Here is an 8,104-nt window from a genome sequence, read left to right on the forward strand (position 1 = left end):
CTAATGGAAAAGCTACATTTAAACAGAACAAAAAGAAACAACATGGCACTGAATGGGTTAAGGACAATGATGACTGTTTTTAATGACTCTTATTCACAACATTGTTGATCCTCTTATGTTTGCTACTCCAGATTGAAGGCAAATTTGTCTCTAGAGATATCTATGACTTACAGAAATTTTATGAAAATGTTGTTTTGTAAACAAATTAAAATATTTATCTTTTCTCCCTACCTGTAACCCTCCAGAGTTCAGAAACTCTCAGTGAGTATTCTTTCTTGTATGGCAATTGTAAATCATCTGCATAGTTTGGGTGGGAATCTGTTCTCATTGTAACCAGACACTGTTGGAAGGATTGGTTATATTACCAAGGCCTTGACTAGAATGGCATCGGTTTTTCTTTTTCTCCCCCACCCCCACCCCAGTTTTATCTATAAATAATCTCTACTCCCAAGGTAGGGCTCAAACTCACAAGCTTGATGTCAAGAGTCATGCTCTCTACTGACTGAGCAGGCCAGGTGCCCCTGGAATCTCATCCTTAAGACACATGCATAGACTCAGATAGGATCAACACAGCTTTAAGAAAATCAGATCGACTTTCTGGAGCCAATAAAACCCCTTGGAAAATGTTGGCCTGATACCTTCCTTACAGAATTCCCCACAGCCTTACCAGGTGAGTCAAGAGTGGCACCTCCTGGCCGATGAAAGCAAGAATCAGATGCTTAATCAGACCAAGCCTCCCAGGTGCCCCTAAAGGTGCTTTGAAATGCTGTAGTTCTTCCTTTTTGTCTTGCCTTTACAGGGATGACGTCAGTGACTATGTCTGTCTACTTGGAGAGGAAGAAAATATTCCAGATTGCTGGAACCTGGTTTTCCACACTGCGGATGACCAAACCCCCTCCAACCTGACACAGGAACTCCCTTACTCTGAGCCAAGGAAAGGGGGTCTTGTTTTGTTTTTAAGTTGTGGTTAAAAGTAGACATCATCTACAATGGGGCATATTAGCCATTTGTAAGCCTAGAGTTCAGCAGTATTAGGTACGTCACATCCTCCTCACCACGTTATCTTTCCATTTCATTTTTAAAATTTTAATTTTTATATATTTTAAAAATGTTATTTCTTTAATTCATTAGAGATACAGAGAGAGAGAGAGAGCGAGAGGCAGAGACACAGGCAGAGGGAGAAGCAGGCTCCCCTCAGGGAACCCGACTCGGGACTCCATGGATCCAAAGACCCTGGGATGATGCGCCCCCACCCCCCAGGGCCCAATCGCTGAGCCACCCAGGAAACCCATACATACTTAATTTTTTAAAAGTTTGTTCATTCATGTTTCATTATCTCTAGACCCAATATAGGGCTGGAAATCACCACCCTGACTGAGATCAAGAGTTGAGTGCTCTTCTGACTGAGCTGGCCAGGTGCTCCTTCCATTTCATTTTTTCAAGAACCCTGGGATCATGGCTCAGTGTCACCATTTGTCCAGTGAGGCCCTCCCACCTTCCACCCCTCCATGAAGAGGTGACATCTGTCAGGCTGGTTCATGTTTGTTCATCTTCCTTCCTCCTTTTAGTAGACAGAAGGTGTCTTGTTTTTTTTTTTTTTTTTAATTTTTTTTTTTTTTTTTTTTTTTTATTTATGATAGGCACACAGTGAGAGAGAGAGAGGCAGAGACACAGGCAGAGGGAGAAGCAGGCTCCATGCACCGGGAGCCCGATGTGGGATTCGATCCCGGGTCTCCAGGATCGCGCCCTGGGCCAAAGGCAGGCGCCAAACCTCTGCGCCACCCAGGGATCCCCAGAAGGTGTCTTGTGAAACAGCCAGTGACTATGTCGAATGAGACTGAAGATTTCCCTTGGGAAGTGGGTGCAAGAGGGAGGACAGGTGGATGGAGAACCAGTAAACTGTTGGCATTGCTTTAGAGGAAAGAGTGTGCTTGCTGGGCCCTCACCGAGGGTGAATGGGTCAGAACTGTCCCCTGTCAGGCCTCCCTTAGTCTTTCACCCTTATCACTCCATGCCCGTGTTTGGCCTTGAACCCTAAGACACCACCGTCATGTGTTTAGGTGCCCCTCAGACTCAGCAGGCCATGCCCTCCCAGATGCACCCCCACCCCTGGAAGGCATTAGAGTGAGATGTCATCCTCCACATCCAGGATTCCCAAAGGGTTTATTGGGGTTTCCTGGGTTAGGAAACCAGGAGGGGACTCTTTTGGCCCCCAGACAAGGTGAGTTCTTCAGACATCCTCTTTCCCCTTCCCTTTCTCTTTCCCTTTCTTTTTCCCTCTCTCTCCTTCCCTACCCTCTCCTCCCCTACCCTTCCCTTCCCCTCCTCTCCTCTCCCCTCTCTTTACCCTCCCTTCCCCTGCCCTCCCCTCTCTTCCCCCACACTTTGGAAGTTGCAGCCTGAGGGTTGAGGGAGAAAGCCATTCAATGGAGAATAAGTCCAAGGCTCTGACTTTTCAGACAGCCTTGAGCATTTGAATTAAATGATTGAATGAGGCCCATTGGAATGGATCACCCTGAACCTCTCTTCAGCCCCCCACTACCCCCGTCCCCCCAACCCTGAATCCTCCAGTGGATTTGGGAATGGAAGCCCGTGTGTGTGTGTGTGTGTGTGTGTGTGTGTGTGTGTGTGTGCTGAGATTAGTGGGGCAAGCTCAAACTGGCTCCCGCAACTCAATTCATTCTGGGAACGTTTTGTTGTTTCTGCTGAGTTGCCACTTGCTGTGATGAGCAAAGCTAAACTCCTCCCATTGCCTAGTTCTTTTTTTTTTTTTTTTTTAAAGAGAGGCAGAGACACAGGCAGAGGGAGAAGCAGGCTCCGTGCAGGGAGCCCGATGTGGGTCTCGATCCCTGGACTCCAGAATCATGCCCTGGGCCGAAGGCAAGCACTGAACTGCTGAGACACCCAGGGATCCCCCCATTGCCTAGTTCTTAAAAAGCCTGATTTCTCCTGTTTTCTCGGGCGAATGGACTGATCCACACCCTCCCATCCCGCCAGACCCCCTGTGCAAATACTTCCACTTGAAGAGTTCTTTCACCCCGTCCAGAAAACAAACAAACAACAGCCACCCATTGCCACAGATACCCAACCAACAAAACAAAAATCCAGCTGGCCTCCTTCTGCCTCAATCTACTGTAGAGAGTCACTCTCTTAGATATGCCTTAGGCTCAATGACTTGATGCTATCTCCCTTTCTCTGGCACAATTCCATCCCCCATCAGGCCCATATAATTGCATGACCACACTTCTCACGTGAGCTGGAGACAATATGCTAAAGTGACTGGATGGTAGCACTGTCAATTTCAAAGGACCTACATGCCAAGGCATCTCTAAACATGGTCCCGGAAATCTTTGACATTCACATGCCTCTGATGAAATCATTGCTCTGGAAACTCTAGCATCTATAGCCGATCTTGTCAATGTTCTTCTAACCTTTCCTCGCCCTCTGTTCACCTGATATTTTGCCTGATTATTCACGGAGAAATTAGATCCCATCCTGCAAGAGCTGAATCCGAATCCTCTGCTCACCCAGAAGACAGAAAAGAATATGCACAGGTCTGCACCCATCTTATCCTTCTCCATCGTGGCGGAAGAAAATATGGCCCACCCTCCCTCCTCCTGTCGAAAGTCAAATCTGAGATAAGACTTGGATAGAAAGGAAACCAGAATACTTTTTTGAACTATAGACACTTTTATTTATTTTTTTAAGATTTAATTTATCCATTCATGAGAGACACAGAGAGAGAGAGAGAGAGAGAGAGAGAGACAGGGAGAGGGAGAAGCAGGCTCCATGCAGGGAGCCCCATGCAGGACTCAATCCCAGAGCTCCAGGACCACGCCCTGTGCCAGGAGCATGCCACGTGCCAAAGGCAAGTGCTTAAACGCTGAGCCACCCAAGCGTCCCCTATAGATACTTTTAAAAAGTAGCTGTAGCAGCAAAGAAACACACACAAAACACACCCCCTCCCCCCAGCAGGTGGAAGGAGGGTGTGCTGACTCCCCTCCTTTTCCTTCCGAGAAGCACACCTTCTCCCATGCCCCTGGAAGGTGATTTGGAGGGGAGTGCCAGGAGGGGAGTGAATGACATTCTTATCTTCAAGGACAGGAAGTGAGCATGAGAATGAGAATTCTGTACAAACAGATCTTGTTATGCCAATAAGCACATGAGAAAATGCCCCGCATCACTTGCCATCAGGGAAATACACATCAAAGCCACAATGAGATACCACCTCACACCAGTGAGAATGATGAAAATTAACGAGACAAGAAATAACAGATGTTGGAGAGGATGTGGAGAAAGGGGGACCCTCTTGCACTGTTCGTGGGAATGTGAACTGGTACAGCCACTCGGGAAAACTGTGTGGAGGTTCCTCAAAGAGTTAAAAACAGAGCTACCCTATGACCTAGCAATTGTACTGCTGGGGATTTACCCCAAAGATACATATGCAGTGAAACGCCGGGACACCTGCACCCCAATGTTTATAGCAGCAATGTCCACAATAGCCAAATTGTGGAAGGAGCCCCGGTGTTCTTCAACAGTTGGACGGATAGAGAAGTTGTGGTTTATATATTCAATGGAATATATTACTCAGCCATCAGAAAGGACAGGTTCCCCCCATGTGCTTCAATGTGGATGAACTAGAGGGTATTATGTTGAGTGAAGGAAGTAAATTGGAGAAAGACAATTATTATATGGTTTCACTTATATGGGGAATACAAAAAGTAGTGAAAATATTATAGGGGAAAGGAGAGAAAATGATTGGGAAAAATTAGAGAGAGAGACAAACCATGAGAAACTCTTAACTCTTTCAAATGAACAAGGGGTAGTGGAAGGGGAAGTGGCTGGGGGCATAGGGGACTAGGTGATGAGTGAGGAGGGCACTTGATGGGATGAGCACTGCGTGTTTTACTTTTGTTTTCAAATCGGACTCCACTGTTGGTGGGAATGTGAACTGGTGCAGCCACTCTGGAAAACTGTGTGGAGGTTCCTCAAAGAGTTAAAAATAGATCTGCCCTACGACCCAGCAATTGCACTGCTGGGGATTTACTCCAAAGATACAAGTGTAGTGAAATGCCAGGACACTTGCCCCCCAATGTTTATAGCAGCAATGTCCACAATAGCCAAATTGTGGAAGGAGCCCCGGTGTTCTTCAACAGTTGGACGGATAGAGAAGTTGTGGTTTATATATTCAATGGAATATTACTCAGCCATCAGAAAGGACAGGTTCCCCCCCATGTGCTTCAATGTGGATGGAACTAGAGGGTATTTTGTTGAGTGAAGGAAGTAAATTGGAGAAGGACAATTATTATATGGTTTCACTTAAATGGGGAATATAAAAAGTAGTGAAAATATTATAGGGGAAAGGAGAGAAAATGGGAAAAATTAGAGAGAGAGACAAACCATGAGAAACTCTTAACTCTTTCAAACGAACAAGGGGTAGTGGAAGGGGAAGTGGCCGGGGGCATAGGGGACTAGGTGATGGGCAGTTGAGGAGGGCACTTGATGGGATGAGCACTGCGTGTTTTACTTTATGTTGTCAAATCGGACTCCAATAAAAGATATGTATATATATTTTAAAAAATGAAGTGAAAAACACAGTTCTGCCTAGGCGGCTCCTCAGTGAAATGTACGACTCTTGATTTCAGCTTAGGGTCATGAGATTGAGCCCCACTTTGGGCACCACTTCTGATTCTCTCTATTCCTCTCCCTCTGCCCCTCTGCACCCTCCTCTAAAACAACAAACAAATACACACAATACCATTTACAATGAAATAGTTAAGAATAAATTTAAGGAAATATTTACAGAATCTATATGAGGCACCTACAATATTCAGACGAAACAAATCAAAGAAGAACAAAATAGATGGGGATATTCCATGGTAATGAATATAATTCTTAATATTGTTAAGATGTCATTTCCAACTAATTTAATCAATAGATTCACTCAGTCTCAATCAAAATCACAGAAATTTACTTTTTAAATACCATCAAATTGATTATAAAATTTGTATAGAAGTAAAAATGTCCAGAATAGCCAACCCATGATTAAAGAACCAAGTCAGAAGACTGACCCTACCTAATGCCAAAAATTGGCATGTGATCAAACTAGTGTGATGTTGGAGAAAGAATCAACCAACAAGTTAATAGAACAAATCCAAATCCAATGCACTGACTACACCTAATGCTGGTGAGGATATGGAGTAGGGAAACTCTCAGTTATTGCTGGTGAGAATGCAAAATGATATTCACTTTTGGGAGACAGTTTGGCAGTTTCTTATAAATTTAAACAGTTTCCACTATAGAATCCAGCAATTGCTCTCCTTGCTATTTACTGAATTGTTTTGAAATCTTCTGTTCATACAAAAGCCTACACACATGGGATGCCTCAATGGGTCAGTAGTTGAGCATCTGGCTTCTGCTCAGGAAGTCCCACATCCGGCTCCCTGCATGGAGCCTGCTTCTCCCTCTACCTCTCTCTGTGTGTCTCTCATGAATAAATAAATAAAATCTTTTTTTAAAAAGGTACACATACACATACACAAAAAATTTTATTTTGTGATTGTAAACATTTTAAATCAGATGCTTTTCAATAGAAGAGTGTAAAAACAAACTATGTAAATCAATATAATGGAATTTTATTCAGCAATAAAAAAGAAGTGAGGTATTAAGCCAGAAAAAGACAGGGAGAGAGCTTCAATTCATCTCCTAACTGAAATAAGCCAATCTAAAAAGACTACTTACTATACGATTTTAACTATGTGACATTCTGGAAAAGGCAAAACTATTGAGATAATGAAAAAGATAAATGGATGTCAGGAGTTCAAAGGGGAAATTCAAAGGGGAGAGGTTGAGTAGATACAGCACAGATTCTAGGGCAGTAAAAATGTTCTTTATATTTTAGGTCTGTGAGACTGCTCTCTATGATAATGTAATAGTGGATATTACAGTGGATGACATTATTAAATTGGCAAAACCCATTGAACTGTACAACACAAAGAGTGCTGATGTCAACTATGGGCTTTAGGTAGTAATACTATTTCTTTTGTTAATTGTAAAAATGTACTACATTAATGTAAGATACTAAAAATAGGGGATATGGTGTGTGGAGTGATGAGAAGGGATATATGGGAACTCTACTTTCTGCTCAATTATTTTATAAATCTAACACTACTCTAAAAAGGTCCACTCAGAATTTGTTTTCATGTCCTTAGGTCTTTAATTTGTTAAAAATGTCTGATGTATCCATGCATTAATTTTGAAAGAAAATTTACTGGTGGAAATGCAAAATTGATAATAATAATAATAATTGATAATAATAATTTTCTTATTTTGGGTTCTATGTATTTTGAGCAGCTAGCTTACCCCATCTCCACCCCCCAGATACACCCTGCCAAGATACAACTCTTAGGTTAATTCTTGTTCCATTTTCTAGTATTTGTTATATTGCACAGCAGTATTCATAAAAGATACTTGTGTGTATCCAGGAAAATTTATTTTAAAAGGTGTACTTCTGGAGGGGCAGTAGACTCTCCCTAATCATCCTCCTACCACCACCACCACCACCACCACTGCCTCCCTGCTTCCATTTTTACTATGTATTAAAAATTAATTCATAGATTCAGAATGAATACTAGAAATAGTAAAATGAACATCATATGCATATTACACACATTTAACAATCCTTAACCATATTTTCTTTTTCTAATTGTTTTGCTGAATTTTAGAAAGTAAATTTTATATTATATAGTCACATATATGATTTAACAATCGAATATTTCTTCTTTTAATGTTTCAAATTTTTATTTAAATTCCAGTTAGTGAACACATAGTGCAGTTCTGGTTTTAGGAGAATTTAGTGTGTCATCACACACACGCATGCCACACAGGCGTTCTCTCCAATGCCCATCGCCCATCCAGCCCATTCCCACCCACCTCCCCCTCCACTCAGGAATTCCCAGTCTGCTGTCCACATTCAAGAGCCTCCAAGGGTCTGCCCCTTCTCTCATTTTTTTTCCTTCCCCTATGTTCATCTGTCTTGCTCCTCAAACTCCACGGATGCATCTTTAAAAATAAGAACAATTTCCTACATCGTCCAAATATTAAT

The sequence above is a fragment of the Canis aureus genome, chromosome 1 (assembly GCF_053574225.1).
Source record: "Canis aureus isolate CA01 chromosome 1, VMU_Caureus_v.1.0, whole genome shotgun sequence".
Lineage (NCBI taxonomy): Eukaryota > Metazoa > Chordata > Mammalia > Carnivora > Canidae > Canis > Canis aureus.